Source organism: Manis javanica, chromosome 16, assembly GCF_040802235.1.
Source record: "Manis javanica isolate MJ-LG chromosome 16, MJ_LKY, whole genome shotgun sequence".
NCBI classification, from domain to species: domain Eukaryota; kingdom Metazoa; phylum Chordata; class Mammalia; order Pholidota; family Manidae; genus Manis; species Manis javanica.
The window spans coordinates 23,544,803-23,566,631 of record NC_133171.1 but is presented as its reverse complement, the minus strand read 5'-3'; the positions used below and the strand labels follow the sequence as shown (position 1 = coordinate 23,566,631).

General features: G+C 38.3%; 1 protein-coding gene across 2 annotated transcripts in view; it reads right to left on the bottom strand.

Annotated features, from left to right (window-relative positions):
• Positions 1-21,829, bottom strand: part of FILIP1 (filamin A interacting protein 1) — a 206,951-nt gene that overhangs the window by 180,197 nt on the left and 4,925 nt on the right. The window contains exons 2-3 of one of the 2 annotated variants that reach the window (XM_037012539.2): positions 11,680-11,816; positions 11-71 (exon numbers count right to left, since the gene is read on the bottom strand). The gene's annotated coding sequence lies outside the window, so the exon portion shown is untranslated. The remainder of the gene's footprint in view (positions 1-10; positions 72-11,679; positions 11,817-21,829) is intronic. The other variant, XM_037012540.2, reaches the window with a different exon arrangement.

Genomic DNA, 21,829 nt, shown 5'->3' with positions numbered 1-21,829 from the left:
TGCTACTGACCTTCTGAGGATATGTCACAAGGAGGGTCATCTGCTTCCGGATGTCAGCTGACTGTGGGTAACTGAAATGATGGAAAGAGAAACGTCAGATAAGTCAAGACTACCATATAAATACAAAGTTAAAATACGACAGTGCCTATTACTGCTCATAAAAGTTCTTCTCAGATGACACTGGAAATTTTTCACCAGCTGTTTTGTTCCTTTTAGGCCCAGGTGCAAGCCATTCCCTTTCATCTCCATGCTCTCTCATTTCTTTCTTCCCAAATTGCCCCAAGGGCTCCAAATACGTCTTCCTCTACCACGGAGCACTAGTCAACAAACCTGAGAAGGGATATAAGCAGGACACCTAGTATGCTCATTAGCATACGAAATGGCATTTAGTTTAACAGGATCTGAACTTCTGGTTTAAATAACAAAGAATAAAGAAAGTAGTTCCCTCTTTCCCTCCCAGAAATCATCTAAAAACTACCAAGACAACAAGAAAACAAATGCTTGACTCATCTCTGAGGAGTCTGGAGACACCTGACATTCAAACCACAATACAGTTAGAGAAGAGGTTAGAATCAGAGAAGATTAAGTCAAAAGAAAACAGAAAGTTTTCTTTCTGCTGTGAATCTCAGAAATAACCAGCAATATATAGGTAAAGGGCACTGCATTAGATTTCTCCAGAGAAACAGAATCATTAGTATATTATATAAATATATATATGTAACAAATATGTATATAATATATATGTTTATATGTTGTATTGTATTATATGAGATTTATTATAAGGAATTGGTTAAGGCCATTACGAAGCCGGGCAAGTCTTAAGACCTGCTAGTTAAGCCAGGAAGATGAAAACCCAGAGAGCCACAGGTTTAGCTTCGGTCTAGGTCGAAAGGCCTGAGAACGAGGAGAGGTGATGTTATAATGCCTGTCAAAGGCTGGCCGACACCAAAACCAAGAAAATGTCTCAGTTTGAGTTGAAAGCAGTCAGGTAGAACACTGCCCTCCTACTCAGGCTGTGGCCAGCCTTTTTGTTCTATTTAATCCTGCCACTGATTGGAGGAGGCCAACTCACCTTAGGAGAGCCATCTATTTGGTCAGTCTACCAATTTAAATGTTAATCTCTTCCAAAAACATTGTCACAGAAATACCCAGAATAATGTTTGAAAGTTAAGTTGCTGAACACTGAGACATCTCACCTCTACTCCCAGGAGAAAGGGGGCTTCCCCAAGCCCAAGAGAAATTACCTAAAGATCCTAATATCAGCCCTGCCAGGTGATCGTACAATAAAGTTACCTGTTGACTGATTCTCCCTATACGTACAGAATTTCAAAGTCTGGCACTGCCTTACCACGTAATATCAGCAGATGGCCAAGGGTCACCAGATACTTGAGAAGAAGGCTCTAATGTGAAGATGGTAATGAAAAAAGAAATAAAGAACTTGGATAATGAAATAAGCAGAAAGAAGAATAAAACATTCAAGAAATTTTTTAATTCTTAGAAATTAAAAATGTAAAGCACACAGGGAGGGCTGTACAACACGGAGAAGACAAGTAGTGATTCTATAGCATTTTACTAGGCTGATGGACAGTGACTGTAATGGGGTCTGAGGGGGGGACTTGATGATGGGGAGAGTCTAGTAACCATAATGTTGCTCATGTCATTGTGAATTAATGATACCAAAATAAAAAATACAAAAAAGAAAGGAAAAAAATGTAAATGCAACTTTCTCTTCTGCTCATGGCAATGTAACTGGTTCCAGACAAATCCTCACAGCATTTTTTTTTTAAACTAGACAACTGGCAAAAATATAAATTAATTATTGAGATAAATCAGATGTTAGACAGTGAGAGCAGAAGACGGTACTACCTCAGGAAAGGACACACACAGGGCAAGGGAAGGACATGGTCAACTGAACTGCCCTTTAGAAGCACATCCCAGACTAGGGCAGAGATCAGAGTTCAGCTCTGCTGAGGCTGTAACTCGTGGGGGGCAGTGCTAGAGAAGAGGGTGTTTGTTATGTGGATAATGAGCTCCAGAAGTCTGCATTAAAGACTCCTTAAGATTTGGGGCAACTACAAACAAAAGATGAGATGATGCAAGGCCTGGCAGAGACCAGCTGCTGAGCTGAACAGAGATTCTGGGAATTGTATAGTCCCAGAGATGATAGAGTCCAAACTGCTAGAGCGGGGATATTTCACTGAACAACCCAAGCATTCAGCTGAGATCATAGAAAGTCCACACCTTGGAGGAAGAAGGGTGGCTTCAGCTGTAAGGGCTACTCTGCACCTGCCCTAAACGCACTTAAAAACAAGCCTCACGTTCATGTGGCAGGTCAACTGAGTAAAAAAATGCAAGGGGTTTACTTATACACAAGCAAAGAGTGATGACCAGAAAAGAACCTAGACGTGGTGAAGAGTAGTTGGAAATATTAGTATAAACGCAGGTTTCACAATCTCCCTCAGTAACTGTACTCAGACTATTCCCCTGTCAGCAGGTTAAGGGCCAGTTCTTTTGTTTTCTATAAAGATCACTGACCAAAATCAAAGACTAAAAGAATACTTTTAGTCAAACTTTAATTAAAAAGGAAAAAAAGGGTGGGTAGGTGGGGAGGCTGAGGGGAATAAAGGGGCACAGAAATTCTCAATCATAATACAGGTTGGTCATGGGGACCGTAGTATGGCAGGGAGAACACAGCCAATGATTCTGTAACATCTTCCTATGTTGACAGACAGTAGCCACACTAGTGGGGGTGGGGAGTTAATAATGTGGGTAACTATTGAACCACTCTGTTGTATACTTGAAACCAATATAAGATTGTATATCAACAATACTTCAATAGAAAAATACTAAAAACAAAATATATTTTTAAAAAGGTAAAAAGAAAAAATGACAAAACATTATTTACATTAAAACAGTCCAGCAAATATAAAAATCATTGAGTAATTTACATTAGTTAATGTAATTTTCATTGTGTGATTTCACATTCATTGTGTAATTTTCATTAATAAATCAATGTAATTTACATTAGTGCACATCTAATGTACACTGTATATGTAATAATTCAGTATAAACATGCAGTATGTAATAAAATATACTTTCATGTACATGTCATGCTGGCAAATACAATAGAAAAAAGAGCCTGTGTTTAAGTGTAAGAAAATACCTCCAGTGGAAGCTGAACACAATATTCTGGCTGGCAGTAAAACTACAGAGCTGGTGCCATTAGGGGAGTAAAATGGAAAAATATTTTAAAAGCCTAGTGTTTTGTTTTGTTTTTTCACCCTTAGGATAGTTTTTTTTATTAAGGTATCATTGATATACGCTCTTATGAAGGTTTCAAATGAAAAACATCGTGGTTACTACATTCACCCATATTATCGAGCCCCCCCGCCCATACCCCATTGCAGTCACTGTCCATCAGTGTATAAGATGCTATAGAGTCACTACTTGTTTTCTCTGCGCTGCACTGTCTTCCCCAGGACCCCACCACCACCACCGAAACCATGTGTGCCAATCATAATACCCTTCCATCTCCCTCCTTCCCACCCACACTCCCCCACCCCTTCCTTTTGGTAACCACTAGTCCCTTCTTGGAGTCTGTGAGTCTGCTGTGGTTTAGTTCCTTCAGTTTTGCTTTGTTGTTATACTCTGCAAATGAGGGAAATCATCTGTCACTTGTCTTTCTCCCCCTGGCTTATTTCACTGAGCATAATACCCTCTAGCTCCATCCAGGTTGTTGCAAATGGTAAGATTTGTTTCTTTCTTATGGCTGAATAGTATTCCATTGTGTATATGTACCACATCTTCTTTATCCATTCATCTACTGATGGACACTTAGGCTGCTTCCAGGTCTTGGTTATTGTAAATAGTGCTGTGATAAACATAGTGGTACATATGTCTTTTTGAGTCTGAGATCTTGCTTTCTCTGGGTAAATTCTTTGGAGTAGAATTTCTGAGTCAAACGGTATTTCTATTTTTAGTTTTTTTGAGGAACCTCCATATTGCTTTCAATAATGGTTGAACTAATTTACATTCCCACCAGCAGTGTAGGAGGGTTCCCCTTTCTCCGCATCCTCGCCAACATTTGTTGTTCCTTGTCTTTTTGGTGTTGGCCATCCTAACTGGTGTGAGGTGATATCTCATTGTGGTTTTAATTTGTATTTCCCTGATAATTAGTGATATGGAGCATCTTTTCATATGCCTATTTTGGCTATCTGAATCTCTTGCTTGGAGAAGTGTCTGTTCAGATTCTCTGCTCATTTTTGATCAGGTTATTTGCTTTTTGGGTGTTGAGGTGTGTGAGTTCTTTATATATTTTGGATGTTAACCCCTTGTCAGACATGTCATTTTTCGAATATATTCTCCCATACTGTAGGATGCCTTTTTGTTCTGCTGATGGTGTCCTTTGCTATACAGAAGCTTTTTAATTTGATGTAGTCCCAGGATATGCGTTCAGGAAAAAGTTGCTCATGTTTATATTCAAGAGATTTTTGCCTATGTTGTCTTCTAAGAGTTTTATGGTTTCATGTCTTATATTCAGGTCTTTGATCCAAGTTTACCTTTGTGTATAGGGTTAGACAGTGATCCAGTTTCATTCTCTTACATGTAGCTGTCTAGTTTTCCCAACACCAGCTGTTTAAGAGGCTGTCATTTCCCCATTGTATGTCCATGGCTCCTTTACCATCAATTAATTGGCTTGGATTTATCTGGGCTCCCTATTGTGTTCCATTGGCCTATGGGTCTGTTCTTGTGCCAGTACCAAATTGTCTTGATTACTGTGGCTTTGTAGTAGAGCTTGACGTTGGGGGAAGTAATCCCTTCTGCTTGTTTCTCCCTTCTCAGGATTGCTTTGGCTATTTGGGGTCTTTTGTGGTTCCATATGAATTTTAGAACTATTTATTCTTGTTTGTTGAAGAATGTCATTGGTATTTTGATAGAGATTGCAGTGAATCTGTAGATTGCTTTAGGCAGGATGACCATTTGACAGTATTAATTAAAAAGTTAGTGTTTTTACCTCAAAAAAAAAAACAACTCTGGTTTCTTAAAAACATTTTTTGTGAACTTAAAACTTCATGTTCTCCATTTTTCCCATATATTTAATATATTTAATACTTCCTATTAATATTCCAGTAGGATTTTTATTTCAGAACTTGAAAAAATATGACACTAAAACTGTATGTTATGATTAAGTGAGAATAAAAGGTGGGGGAAAATAGCCTTATCAATGATTTAAAAAAATTAAAGAGTAACAATCATCTTAAAAGTATAGTAGTAATATTTTAATAAAAAGACTGTTAATGGAATAAGATGGAGAGCACAGAAATGGACTGTGTTACAGGACTCAATATAAGATAAAGGAAGAATTACAAATTGATGAGAAAGGAAAAAAATATTAAAGAAATAATGGCAATTTGTGAATTTTGAAAAAAAAAAGTCAGTTTAAGTGTTTGTCTCACCCTGTATTCCCAAATAAAATTCAAACAGATTGACTATTAGAACCTTAAGAAATCAAAACCAAAGGAGAAATAAAACAGAAAATAAAAGGGAACATTTTTCAAACATCTGATGAAACCTATTAAACACATAAGCCACAGAATATTGACAGTATACATATATTACACACATGCACCTAGAAAAATTAACTGAAATACAAAAGAAGTTAACAACCTGGAAAAAGAATTTTAATAGGAAAGCTAACCAAAAAAGGGAGTTTCTTTGTTTTACAAAAAGTTCATACAAATCCATGAGGAAAGCACAAATGATAACAGCCAGTGATTCTCAAATGAAGAAATAAAAACACCTATAAAAAGTTAGAAACATGTCCTCACAACTAATCAAAGAAATGCAGTAATTTAAAAATCAACACTTCTACATCAAAAAGTAAGATAATGTTTGCGGTAGACTCTTACTGTGGAAGCCCCCAATGAACATGCCTTGCTATACTCATGCACTGGGGCGTCCTGCCCCTACACTGACTCAGCCTCGCCTATGAAACTGGCCTTGGCTGATGAGACATTAGCAAGAATGATGCAAGCAAAGGCTTAATAAGGACTTGCATACAGGGACTGATCTTGTGGGAACACTGACCCGCCATCTGGAAAGAAGACAGAGCTGGACCATTAAAGATCAGAAGCTGGGCTGAGACCTGAAGATGAGAGGTCCTCTGGGACATCCCATCCCCTCCCGAGCTCCCAGCCACATGAGGCCATATGACAAGGGACTCACAAGCAAAAATAAACAAGTGGTACTACATCTAACTAAAACACTACTGCACAGCAAAGGAAACCATCAACAAACAAAGTCAACCTACTGAATTGGAGAAGATATTTGCAAATTACATATCCAATAAGGAGTTAATATCCAAAATATATACAAAAAAGTCATAGAACTTAACACCACAATAATAATAATAATAATAGTAATAATAATAATATTAATAATAATAATTTAATTTAAAAATGGACAGAGGACCTGAATAGACATTTTTCCAAAGCTGACATACAAACAGATGCTAATAGACACATCACTAATCATCACAGAAATGCAAATCAAAGCCACAATAAAGTATCAAAACAGCCTTTGTTAGAGTGGCTATTATTAAAAAGACAAGAAATAACAAGTGTTGATGTAAGTCTGGGGAGAAGAAATCCTGGGGCAAAATACCTCTAAAAGCAAAATCAGTCAAAGGGAGAAATAAAGTTTAAAACCCGTCTACTGCTTACAAACTGCAGTACAGGGCCATCTCTCTCCTCTGCTCCCGAAGAAGCAAGCCAGTAAGCTATGCAAATGTACTAAAGCCAGGCAAGATATTCTAGAAATATTACAATTTTACCCACACATACATTTGAAAGTTGCTAAGAGAGTAGATCTAAAAAGTTCTCATCAGAAGAAAAAACTTTTTTGTAACTGTGTGGTAATGGATGTTAACTTACAGTGGTAGTTATTATGCAATTATATAAATATATCAAATCATTATGTTGTACACCTGAAACTAATATAATGTTATATGCCAGCTGTATCTTAATAAAAAAAATAATAATGTACCTTTTTTCCCATAGAATTTGCTTGCCTATGATTACTTATTTTGAGCCTGATTTTCAAGAGAACATAAGTACAATGTTAAAAGATGTGAAATATGTATAATTAGCATTGTGAAAGTATTTTTAAAAAATGAAGACAGCAAATTGTGGTGGGGGAGTAAATTGGTACAGTATAACACTGTTAGAAAGTAATTTGGCAATAAATCTTAACAACTTTAAAAATGTTTATGGAACCCATTGGCCTCAGTAATTTCACTTCTGGGAATCAATTTAGAGAACAAGACACTCAAATACAAGTAAGATACTTATACAGATATTCACTGCATTATTATATAGTGAGAAACAAAACCATTTACACCCACATCAGTTCACTGTTCAGCTACTTCACTAACATACTTTGATTATTCCACTGTCTGCATCAACATGACTTCGCTAATCTAAGAAATTCTTCAGAGATAAAAGTTGGAACTGTCTTTATTGTTCATTTCCAGGACAGCCTGCAAAAACATTTAGACGGACTTCAGACTGCTCAAGTTTCCAAGAGGTACCACTAAGCAGCCATCCTCTCTTTCAGCTTCTAAAACTTCAGCCTCAGAACCTTTGCCTTGCTGATGCCGGGGTTATTGTTCACGAAGCCGAAGAATGAGCTTCACAAACGCTCAAGGTAGGAGAGCGAGGAACAGGCTTTTATTTAGAGATAAAATGAGAGGACAGAGCTCCCGGCTCACACCAGGAGGGGACAAGAGAGTCCGCGGTTGGCTCATTGTCTAGGGGTTTTATGCGCGGTTGAGTATTTTCAGGAATGAGGGTAAAGGGTTAGGGGTGCAGACTAGTTGAGTGGTCCCAGAATGCTCGTTTTTGATGAGTAATAGAAATGTTCTGCTCTGATTCTTTCTCAAGACAGCAGTTTCCCTCTGGGATCATGTCAATTAAGACTGCCTGCCCTGCCCCCAAGGTGGGCTGGGTTGTTGCCTGTTTGCTGAAGTAAGTTAAGAATCTTACTTCTTAACTTCTTGGGCTGTTTATAGTTGGGCTTGCTTACTAAATTAATCTTTTTCCTAGGTTGCAGATTACTTGGTTAGGATCAGAGAAGGAAATATAGCACACCGGTATGGTTAAAATAAGCTGGGCCTTTTAGCAGGCTAAGGTAAATTTTATAGTGTCATGATTTAAATTGATACAGTGAAGTCACGGGTTATGCTGAGACACTTTTCTTCATCTGCCGGAACACTCAGACATTCCAGGCCGAGCTGCTGCTGGCCTTTTGAGTTTTAACTCATCTCACTGAAGATGTCTATATTCCTAGTCTGGTATCTTTACCCTAAAGAATTAGTGTGACTGACTTTGCATAATGCTTATCACAGTTTCAGTAGGGACTTCTTTGCACATTGCTACATTGTTCTGACTGTAATTATCTTGCTCTGCTTTTTCTCCGGAGGCCCTCACCTTACTCTGCCTAATCCCACCGTCCTTGTCTCATTGCCTGTCTTCCAGTCGGCCCTAAACTATTATATGATTTTTACTGTCTTAGTTAAGGCCTCTTACCAAAAGACCCACCTTAAATCGGACCCCAAAAGCCTTATAAATATCCCGACTTTGCCCTCATCCTTCAAAGATGCCACTGAGACTCTGTCAAGGTAGTGGCCTCCTTGCGGCAGCAAGCAGCACGCCCAGCTCAGCTTTGCCACGGGGTTATGGTGGGTGGTGGGGAGCCAGCATGCAATGACACGAAAGCAAAAGAACAGGAATGATGCTCATATACTGAATGGCTAACGGAAGGGAAGTTTCTGCAGGGACAGAAAAATTTTCCCTTCTTCCCTTCTATGGCTCTTTAACCGATCCAATAATTAAATTGATATAAGGCAGATTAACAGGAGAAAAAAATAAAACAAAAAAATTACACTTGTACAGACACACCATTACCACCCGTAGACTCAAAGGGTAGCCAGGTAACCAGGCTTACATGACACCCTGAGTTCAGGAAAGGGTGGGGGGTTGAGGATAGAAAGAGGAGAAAGGCCTTCCCACAGGAAGGCAAGGGTGTTTCCCTGTTATGCAGATACGTTTCTTAGGGAAAAGCATCTCTGGTGAAACAGCTCTTTGTGGCACGGGCCCCCTTTCCGATGTAAACCCCGGCAGCCGAGGGGAAGGAAAAGTGCTTGCTCCATCTGCTGAGCTTTGACTGCCTTTAGCTCAAAACAATCTTCATGCCAATGTGACGTATTTGGGAGTGGTAAACTCTGCTCCTCTTCATTACTAAATAAAATACAGTGCCTTCTTTCAAAGAAATAGAAAAAGATGAAATAAGTGGAAAATGCTGAGCATATAAGCTGTTAAATATAACAGAATTGTATTTATAACATGATTTCGTTTATGGATCCTATAAAGCATGTTATAGGGTGGGCGAGAGAAAAGAAGGAGAGGAGTAAGAAAACAGCTCAGTATTTGCCTTTATTGAAATATAAATGGGCTTTTTACTGCTTTTCTTATTTTCAAATTTTCTTTAATGAAAAAGACTGAAAAAATATTAGCAAATGATTGTTCAAACAATACCAACTAAACATAAACCACATATAATGATGTTTCCCAGCTCTGTATGCAAAGGGTGCATGGCTATGTTGGCATGTGAATGGGAGGGACCCAATTCATGCAGTGCTTTCTCTCCCAGTTACTGAAGCATGCCAGGACCCTTGACAATCAAAAATTTTAAAAGATACTGGTCAAAGGACTACTGGTGAAGAGACCCTAACGGGCAACTGAGGAAAGGGACAGATTAGTTAGGTCAGCCATATACACTTTGCATATAAATAATCATCACACTGCATGTGCTAATTAAGGGGTTGTTTCCATAATCCCATTAAAAAAGGAGGGCTATTGTCTTGTAGATGCAACCAGATCAAAATTAACATAGGGGTTCACAGCTTCTTTCTTTCCCTTCCCCCTAACTGCTTCCACAGAGCTTTCAGGAACTGCCTGCTTAAACTCCTTCCCTCTGTGGCTGCAGAAGGAAAGGTCTAAAAGGAGCTACAGCTCTCAGGGACTGCTTGTTTCTGGCAGCACATGGCTTGGTGCTCTAGACGCTGGGAGGGAAGTGGTAAATGAGAGGCTGAGAACATTTTTTAGGGTAGGGAATAATGAGAGATTCATGGGAATTTCAAAGTGCCAGATAGGGGTGGACAGGGGTTTTTTATTAGTGTTTCCATAAGCTAAGTAACTGGACCCCCATAAAAGTTTGAGAGAGACAGAAACAAGATTGGAATTTCTTCTGGAGCTGTGCTTGACATCTAACTCCCTTCTCACACCGAGCCACAGGCGCCTCCCTTTGCTGCATTACTGTTATGAACATGTTAAACCCTGAATTAATAAGGGAGTGTCAGTGATTTCTTTTTAAGTATGCATCTTGAAATTAGAAAACAATTCAAAGGCAAGACTGGATTTTAATCTAGAATCTGTACAAAGGAAAGAGAAACTCTGTGCACAGCAGGTAAGAGCACAGGGGCTGGAGAGGTGTGTTTGATGGTGAAGGACTCCTTTACCTGGACCTGCCACAGCTTGGATGACAAATCTCTCCAAATACCAAACTCCCCTTACTCTGCTTTCATTCTTACCGAACAGTATTATTTGGTTTCTTGATTACTTGGGTGCCAGCAAGTGACTGCTCGGTCACAGACACAAGTAATCAGCTGATGGAACTCTGAATTTTTAAAAACTGTGATCTTATAGCGCGTGCGCGCACACAAACACACACACACACACACACACACACACACACACACACACACACACATTCTCTCTCTCACTGGCCTATTGTGAGCTCAGCTAGAGTAAACCAGTTATTTTGAGAGCTTTGATTATTAAAGCTCCAGAATTACGGAGCAGAGAGACTACATTCTGGCTTGCAGCAATTCACCAGAATTTAGTGCTGGTCAGTGTGGGCCAAACGGTGCTACAGGTAGATCAAAACAAAGTATACCAAAGGAAAAACCTTCGATGCTTTAATAATCATTAAGAAACTACTGAGTATTGATTTAAAATCCATAGGAGAACTGTGGAATGTTAGTCAATAATAATAACAAATCTCATTAACATGTTAGCAAATAGTAAGATGACTTCTTTGAAGAAATTTCATGCTAGGTGAGGTAATGCTGTTGTCTGCTAACCAAACACATTCTTCATACAGTGAAAGCTGATCATCTACTGGTTGAAACAGCCATGAATATTTTGGAATAACCACATTAATACTGATCACATTAATCATATTAGTAATAAAAATCACATCAGTGTTAGTAACAATGAACCCTACAGCCTTGAATCTGAAGAACATGTGGGGTCTGTTTATACATGTATATTGTATGCTGAATCATCCTATCACATGACACATTACAGGATGGATGCAACCACAGAGAAGCTCTGACTTCAAGCCATCTAAATGGGTTTGTTTTTAGAAATACCAAAAGACCTTGTTACATTACTATGCCATCTCTAATACTCTCGCCTGAATAGAGGAAAGTTTCATAAGGGATTCCAGCATGGTTAAGCAACTGGTTAACACACATTAAGAAGTATGGCTGAACATTTTTAAAACAAAGATTGAATTATAACAAACGTATTAGAAACAGATCAGTACAAATATACATACAAGAAGGCAGCAGGCACGGCGGTCAGCACTTGAAGTTACTATAGGATTGCGTCATGATTTAGGATTCTTCTGAGTTTGTTTCATGGACAAACCACATATTTAAAATAATTTTGTTGCTAGGAGTTTAGTTTTGGTAACTGAAAATTAAAATAACATAACAAAAAAAAATGTTAGAAATATCTAAAAAATACAAAAATATTTATTGAGTATTTAGTCATGCTGACTGCGAAGGAAACTTGATCTAAGTAGCTGTATATTCAATGTTACAACCTCATCTTTATTAACAGCAGGATTACCTAAAATTAAAGGGTGTGTTTAGATTCCTCTAATGCTCTGATGCCGGAATCTTTGGTTCATCAGCTAAGACGAATGACTATTAAATATCATCTATGTTCAAGATACTGTACTGTGGGAGACATAAAGAAATATTCAAAAATATTTCTAAGGAACTTACAATTTAGGTGATTCCAAATTGCAGCACTTTGATGTCAATAGGTCATATCTCCTTTGTTTTTATTATCCTTTCAGAATAAAAGCTGGATTTTTAAAATAAAATGTAATGTCATCCTTTCACATTAACTGTATTTTTGGTCAATACTTGAGACAGTGATATTAAAAAAATAGTCAAGGCAAGCATTCTTGGAGAGTTTATTCTAAATATGGTAGGATTGATATATAAGGGTTTTTAAGAAACAGAGGCACAAGTATAATTTTGAATATGAGAACTGGTGCTTGTTAGTTATGAAAAGTAAAGGCAATGTGCAAGAATCATTACAAACCTATGACTACCGCCTGGCCACTGAAATAAATAAGCACCTGAGGGCAATGGGCACTAGCATCGCTGCCGTGCAAGCGGCGCGTCCACTTAGAGGGAGGCAAGGGCTTTTCAGATGGTGTAACACCATCGACTCAGAATGTTCAGTAGATGACGTGTACGCACAAGATAAAGAAGTCAAAAAGTAGAAAAGGATTTACAGTAAAAAGTCAATCTGCCTCCCACCTTTGTTCCCTTCCCAGAAGAAAAGGACTGTACCTTTCTTACTGCTAAAATAATCCTTTTATATGACTTTTCTTCTCCAAAACTTTCTACTCCTGTACTTCCATTTCAGTTGTTTCCAATCTAAATCCTTACAACTTAATGGTGCAGTCATGAGAAGGACTAATTACAAAGTCCACACTCTGAACCCAGCTAATACCATCAATATAGAACCGCTGGAGTTAGCTGACTGGTCAAGGCAATGTGGATGGCCTGGGGATACTTCCCTACTTCCCTTAGATATGGAGGATGGATCGCTTTCAGCATGCCATTTTCAGGGCTAGGCTGGTGTGTTTGAAGCAGTCGCTATGCCAGGGTGAATGGGAGAAGCCTGACCGACTGACACTCATCGGACAGACCTCCCTGGACCCGGGCCAGTGGCCAACGCCGCGGCAGCTGAATATCAGAACAGGAAAGAACCTTGGTGAGTTCCCCGCAGAATCCAGGACACCTAAAGTCTATCTGTGACATTGACACAAATTTGATGACACAACTTATTTGATTCTTAATTTAGAAAACCAAAACAAAATATACAACCTGCCTAAGATTGTGAGGATAAAGTAAGTATATCTATCTATACAAGATTAGGCAAAGCTCTCCTATGGACTTAACAGAAAATCATTTCATTAATTTACAATTAATCCATATTAAAATCTAGTGTTTTAATGTCTACTGTTGGATAGAAATGTCTCATGATGAACAAACAAGTATATTCAGAAGAACGTGAGTTTTCATGTGTGGCCACAAAGCCACCGAGGCTGGGAGGCCGCCAGGACTGATGCCTTGGACCTCACTGAGGCTGGCCTCGCTTCATCCCACTGCAGGCACACCTTCTACTGACTGCATGCCCGTGCTCTGCTTTATTACAGGTCACAGATATTTGCTGCTTACAAATGAACGCCTGTGGCAGCCCTGTGTTTGGCAACTCTATTGCCACCATTTTTCCAACAGCATTTGTTCCCGTCGTGTTTCTGTGTCACATCATTATAATTCTTGTAATATTTCAAAATTTTCATTTTTATATTTGTCACAGTTGTCTGTGAGCAGTGATCTTTTATGTCATTATTGTTCTTGCTTTGGAGTACCACAAACCACATGTGTGTAACAGGTGAATTTAATGGGTAACTGTTATGTGTGTTCTGACTGCTCTACTGATATCTCTCCTTCTCCTCCAGCCTTCCTAGTCCCTGAGTCACAACAATATTGAAATTAGGCCAGTTAGTAACCCTAAAATGGCCTCTAAGTGTCCAAGTGAAAGGAAGACTCTCATGTCTTTCACTTTAAATCAAAAGCTAGAAATGAATAAGCTTAGGGAGGAGGGCATGTTGAAAGCCAAGACAGGCCAAAAACTAGGCCTCTTGCCCCAAACAGCCAGGCTGTGAATGCAAAGGAAAAGTTCTTGGAAGAAATTAAAAGTGCTTCTCCAGTGAGCACATGAATGACAGGGAAGTGAAGTAGCCTATTGCTGATATGGAAAGAGTTTTAGTGGTCTAGATAGAAGATCAAACCAGCCACAACATTCCCTTAAGCCAAAGCTTAACTCCGAGCAAAGTCCTAACTCTCTTTGAGTCTATGAAGGCTGAGAGAGGTGAGGAAGCTGCAGGAGAAAAGCTGGAAGCTAAGAGGCTGGTTCATGAGGTTTAAGGGAAGAAGGGATCTCCGTAACAGAAAAGTGCAGGTGAAGCAAGAAAGTGCTGATGGTGACGCTGCAGCAAGTTATCTAGAAGATTTAGCTGAGATAATTTTACACCAAACAGGTTTTCAGTGTAGACAAAGCAGCCTTATATTAGAAGATGCCACCTAGGACTTTCATAGCTGGAGAGGAGAAGTCAATGTCTGGCTTCAAAGATTCTAAAGACAGGTTGACTCTCTTCTTGGGGGATAATGCAGCTGGTGACTTTAAGTTGAAGCCATTGCTCATTGACCATTCCCCAAATCCTAGGGCTCTCAAGAATTATGCGAAGTCTATTCTGCCTGTGCTGTCAGTGGAACAACACAGCCTGGAGGAGAGCATATCTGCCTATGGCATGGTTTACTGAACATTTTAAGCCCACTGTTGAGACTTATAGCTCAGAAAAAAAAGATTCCTTTCAAAATATTACTGCTCATTGATAATATACCTTGTCAACCAAGAGCTCTGATGGAGATCTGTATTGAGATTCATGCTGTTTTCATGTCTGCTAACACAACATCCATTCTCCAGTACATGGATCAAGGAGTAATTTCAACTTTCAAAGTTCCTATTTAAGAAACACATTTTATAAGGCAATAGCTGCCATCGATAGTGATTCCTCTGATGGATCTGGACAAAGTAAATTGGAAATCCTTCTGGAAAGGACTCACTTTCTAGATGCCATTAAAAACATTTGTAGTTCATGGGAAAAGGTCAAAACATCAACATTAAAAGGAGTTTAGAAATTGATTCCAACCCTCATGGATAGCTTCAAGGGTTTCAAGACTTGAGTGAAGGAGGTAACTGCAGACGTGGTGGAAACAGCGAGAACTAGAATTAGATGTAGAGCCTGAAGATGGGACTGAATTGCTTCAATCCATCACAAAACTTTACTGGATGAGGAGTCGCCTCTTATGGTTGAGCAAAGGAAGTGGTTTTTCTGAGATGGAATCTACTCCTGGTTAAGATGCTGTGAAGATTGTTGAAATGACAACAGAGAATTTAGAATATTGTATGACTTAGTTGATAAAGCAGCAGCAGAGTTTCAGAGGACTGAGTCCAATTTTGAAAGAAGTTCTGTTGTGGGTAAAATGCTATGAAACAGCATCACATACTACAGAGAAATTGTTGGTGAAAGGAAGAGCCCATCAATATGGCAAACTTCACTGCTCTTATTTTTAGCAGTGGCCACAGCCACCCTGACCTTCAGCAAACACCACCCTGGACAGTCAGCAGCCACCGACATCAAGGCAAGGCTTTCTAAAGGCGAAAAGACTACACCTCACTCAAAGCTCAAAAGATGGTTAGAATTTTTACCAATAAAGTATTTTTAAAATTAAGGTTTGCACATTGGTTCTTTTGGACATAATGCTCTTGCACACTTAGTAGACTACAATATAGTATAAACACAACTTTCATATGTACTGGGAACCCAAAAAATTCATTTGACCCACTTCACTGTGATATCTGCTTTATTGTGGTGGTCTGAAACCAAAACAGCCATACCTCTGAGTTATGTTTCTATTAAACTAGCAAAAAGAAATGCAAAGATTAAACAAGCTTAATGGTACAAATGAGTGGAAGGGGATCCCTGATGTTTCTTTTTCCTCACAGAAGTAATGTTGTAAGTTCTGCGACCAGGGAAAATTGAAATCCATGCTCAAGGACTGATCCTATTACCACGTGAGAAAAATGTTTTGCATCACAGTGCACCTTACTAAAATTTCAGTAAGATTGGGTACAACCCATGAAACCTGTAACATGTCCAGACTCCAAGAAATGGAAGTACTTAAATTATAAGATAACTCAGCAAATATTTATTGGATACCTACTAATAGTTCAACACCATGCCAGATACTGGACAATGATTTGTTTCTGTATCTAATTTTTACATTTGGTTTAATTTCTTTGCCAGAGATATATGCCTATTTGAGGGAAAAGGTAGAGATTCCTATGATGGTTTATTTAAATGGGTCAACTATCTCAATAATTTTAGAGAACTTATTCTCTAAAATTAGCAGATTGAACTGTGGGCCTGGATTTTATATTATTCTATATTATTACAGGTATTTTTAAAACAACATTCTAGGGGATAAGAATTAATATTGTTAAAATGGCCATAATACCCAGAGAAATATCTATAGAGTTAGTGCAATCCCTATCAAAATATCAGTGGCATTTTTCACAGAACTACTGAAAATAATCCTAAAATTTGTGGGGAATCACAAAAGACCCTGAATTAAGAAAAATAAAGCAGGAGATCTCATGCTGTCCAATTTCAAACTATACTACAAAGCTATAGTAATTTAAATAGTATGGTACTGGCAGAAAAATAGACACACAGGTCGATGGAACAGAAGAGAGCCTAGAAAGAAGTCCATGCATATATGGTTAATTAATATATGATAAAGGAGCCATGAATAAATATAATGGGGAAAAGACAGTCTCTTCAATAAATGGTGTTGAGAAGACTGAATAGGTACATGCAAAAGAATAAAACTGGATTAGTCTAACACCATACAGAAAAACTCAAAATGGATTAACGACCTAAGTATAAGACATGAAACCATGAACTTTTAGGAGAAAACATAGGCAGTACTCTCTTGAATATCAGCATTAGTAATTTTTTTCTGGCTATGTCTCCCTAAGCAAAGGAAACAAAACCAAAAATAAACAAGTGGGACCACACCAAAGAAAAAAGCTTCAGTACAGCAAAGGACACCATCAACAAAACAAAAAGGCATCCTACTGAATGGGAGAAGATATTTGCAAATGATATATCCAATAAGAGATTAATATCCAGAATATATAATGAATTCATAAAACTCACCACCAAAAAACCCCCAAGTAATTCAATGAAAAACTGAGCAGAGGACCTGAATAGACACTTTTCCAAAGAAAACATACAGATGGTCAATAGGCACATGAAAAGATGCTCAACTTTGCTAATCATCAGGGAAATGCAAATCAAAACCACAAAGAGGTATAACCTCAGACTAGTCAGAATGGCCACTATGCAAAAGACAAGAAATAACAAGTGTTGGTGAGGTTGTGCAGAAAAGGGAGCCTCCTACACTGTGGGTGGGAATGTAAATTGGTGCAGCCACTGTGGGAAGCAGTATGGAGGTCTCTCAAAAAGATAAAATGAAAATATCATATGATCCTGTAATTCCACTTCTGGAAATTTACCTGAAGAAAACAAAACCACTATTTTGAAAAACGTGCACGACTGTGTTTATTGCAACATTATTTACAACAGCCAAGGTATGGAAACAACCTAAGTGTCTATTGACAGACTAATGGATAAAGAAGTGGTACATATACATGGAATATTACTCAGATGTTGAAAAGAATGAAATCTTGCCATTTGTGACAACATGGATGAACCCTGAGGGTATCATACTAAGTGAAGTCAGAAGAGAAAGACAAATATCATATGATTTTACTTACATGTGGACACTAAAAAACAAAACAAATGAACAAACAGAAATAGACTAATAAACACAAAGAATAAACTGATGGTTACGATAGGGAAGGGAAGTAAAGGGATGGGTGAAATAGGTGAAGGGGATAAGGCCATACAAAATCCAATAAGAAAATAAATTAGTTATGAGGATGAAAGTACAGCATAAGGGACATAGTCAATAATATTGTAATATGTTTATATGTTAACAGATGCTAACCCGCTTATCATGGTGAGGATTCAGTAATATATATAATTATTGAATCACTATATAGCACACCTGAAACTAATAAGATATTCTATATCAATCATATGTGTGGATAAAATGAAAGTTCCTGTGGCCGGGATTCTCACTTGGCCCTGGTTGGCTAGCTCACTACATGTGTGGGCAGTACGTTGCTAGTGACTCTATTATATAAAGAGCTCCACCCAGTGCTCTGGTGACATGGTGGCACAGCTGAAAGGCTTCAAGAGAGCAGAGCAGAGGCTGAAGTGGTGGCAGTGCTGAGGACAGGCACTGGGACAGCTGCAGGGGTAGAGGGGCCCAGAGGACGCTGCACAGGCAGAGAGGCCCAGAGGCAGGGACCAGCTTCCGGCATGCTGACTTGCTCTGAGTGGATGAGATTTTAGTGATTGACCTGCCACCGTGGAAATAAATTTGGGTATAATCCTTTCACCCCAAGAATATTTTACTGTCATTTTCTTTGGTCACACTGAATCCATAGTGAACTTGCCTGGAGCTGAAACCCATTGGCAAGACAATATGTCAATTTTTTTAATGAAAAAAAAAAAAGAAATCTAAAAAAAATACAGGCTTAAGACGACCTGCAATAAAAACACAAAACAAAACAGAAAAACTTTCTAGGGATAAGAACCCCACATTGCTAATTTACTTTTAAACCCATATTCCAGACAATGTCTAAATCTATTAAAGACACCAAAGATAACCTAAACTATCCACATGATTTTAAAGAAATAGACCAGGTACTTAAATTTTTTTCAAGTGGGCTGATTTAGTGATAACAGGTAAGAAGGAAATTGCACCAACTCCCTGTTCCCCTTCCTTTCCCACCAGGCCTCAGGGGACAACGCATTCCCAGTCCAAACAGCTTCCCCTGCAGGACAGAGATGACGGCTACTGACATGGTATTAAAGGCTCCCGGGGGACCGCAGCTTGTCCATAAGATACCCACCAAGCCCTCTCTGGGGAAAGAGGGAAAGAGGCCAGGTAGGCATCAGCATTGGTGCTTGCAGCTGTAGTTCAGATGGTACATACACGGCCTGCTCCTGTCTGTCAGAAGCGAACGTGTGTCCTGCTCTGCCAAGTATGTTACTTAAGAGGCAAAGGCCTTTGCACAGTGAAGACCCAGGCACAGAGCCAAATACTAAATGCTTTACCTTGCTTGTTAGGATGGCAAACGTTACTAATTTGTAGAAAGTAAAATATTTTCATGGGTGTGAGCGGCTGACCAATACAAAATGTTTATAATTTGTTATAAAATATATTCCAGTCCAAAACATTACGAACAAAATTATGACTTTTTCTCAAGAGGAGATAATCATAAACATTCTTTAAGCAATTCTTCATTAACGGCCTAACACATCTTCCCTTTTATCTCCCCAAATGAGAGGATTTCCTAAGAATCTAAATCTCCAATTTGTCACGTTATGAATAATTGCTAGGTATCTGTTCTTAATAATTATACTGTTTGCTTTCCTAATACATTGACACCAGGTTGTAGTACATGTCTATATTATAGGCTTAATAGTCACCATGTAACTTCTACACCTTTAATAAACAAAGCTTTCCAATATTACTTTCATTTGCATAAAATACAATATTAAGACAAATCTAAATTTTCCACAATTATTTTCTAGGCAAAGATATCACATAACTTAATTCAAGATATTAGGTAGAGCCATATGAAAGTATCAACATTTGACTACCTTTGGCTTACAAAAACAGCAATTTCATTTGATTCCACCTATCTGAATGGTGGTTTTAAGAATAATGTACTCAAACTGAATAATAATCATAATAAAGAAAGAAATAGAACATAGAGGAACAAAATGTAAGTATTTAGAATTCAATTCTTTCTTATGTATAGTTTTCCCACTTCCAAGATTATAGAACTTATATGGTTTTTATACCAAAAATTTTAAATCCTTAAGGATGGACAAGGCCTGCCAGATGGGGAAAAATATGCCAACTGGGGAAGTCCACAATGACCATATTTTTGTTTCAAGGAAATATGTATTCCTTAAAAAAATAGCAAGATAATACTGTTAAACTTTGAAGTTCCAAGGAAAATATCTAAAAAACATAGCTTTATTCCTTAGCTTAAAATTATTGAAAATACTGAAAAATCACTAGGTAGCAGTTACCCATAATCCCAAAACTATTTAAAATACCATAAAAAAGAAAACTAATTCCTCCACATCAATTCTTTAATCCCTTTCCTCTGAAATCGCCTGTGCTACACAGCTTAGCTATATATACTTATAAATTTATTATAAAAATGAAATCAAACTGGTTTGTAACTTGCTTTTTCTTTCCAATTAATCATGGTGCTTTCCTCATCTGTACAAATAGATGATCCACTTCACTGGTTTGAATAGCCACAAAGCATTTCATTAGGTGGATGCTCCGTGATGAATTTGATCGTTTCTCTGTCCTTGCAATATATCTTTTGGTACTTATTTTATTGTGTCTGTGTGATTGGTGAAAACACTGTGGACCCTTTATACTGGGAATGTGGGCAAAGGCTTGGTAAACTCTGAGGTCATCAAAGCATCTTCTTGGAAAACACCCCTTTAGAAAATAGCTTGCATTTGCAATAGACTGTGTTCTTGAGGAATAAAAGAATAAGAGAAAAAATGATAAAACATACACATACACACACAGGAGAAAGTGATGACCTCATGTATTAATATTTATAAGGAGATAATATTTAGTAGAACAGACGAGGAAGTTAGCTATAAAATGAGACTTTTAACCTCATAAGGGGAAGGTGTATAAAGTCCAAACCCCTTATTACATTTTTGTGCTTTGAAGATTTGTTTGTTGACCTGTAGAAGACATGACACAGTAAAATTGAAAGTTAATGAAAAATGCAAAATCCTAATCAGCTTTAGTTGAGAGTCAACATTACAGACAGAACAACACTTCCAGAAAATTACTTTGCAAGTAATTACTACATTCCTTTTGCTGTTATTAACTGGAGACAAGAACTGAAGAATAAAAGCCAGAAAAAAGATGGCCATCAGCAGAGTCCAGTAAACAGGGCAAATGGAACATGATGATCTAGGGAAACACATATCTTTACCATTTTAATGTGTTACACTGGATGTAAAATGTTGCTTCTAGGCCCACTGATTATAGTCTGCCTTTGGGGTCATTAGCACATGATAATGATAAAAGGAGAGCATAAATTTTGGAGTCAAGATGGACCTGGGCTCAAATCCCATCTCTACCCCTTTCTAGGTGAGCCACCTTGGAAAAGTTATTTATGCTCTTGGGTCTCAGTTTCCATTTAGAAAATAAAAATAACAGTAGACATTCAGTAAATGTTGGTTAGGAGATCTGGAATAGACCTAGCAAATCATACTGGGAGCATAAAGCAAACACACAGACACGTTACTCCCAGCACTGGTTCTCAAAGTGTTGCTCTCAGGTCGGCAGGATGGGGACAGCTTTGAGTTTTATTAGAAACGCAAACCTCGCTGTGTGGTATGCTTGAGACCAGTATGAGACTGTGTATCACCGATACTTCCTTTAAAAAAAGTGCAAATTCATGGGCTTTACCCAGACCTAGTGAACCAGATGGTCTGAGATGGCCCCGAAACTGTTTCACAAGCTGTCCAGTTGATTCTCATGCGTGATAAAATCTGAGAACCACTGCTGCAGAGTTCAGCTAGACGTGAGTTCCACGGGACCATCTCCATCGCGGAGCATGAAACGGTCCTACAGGGCAGATTT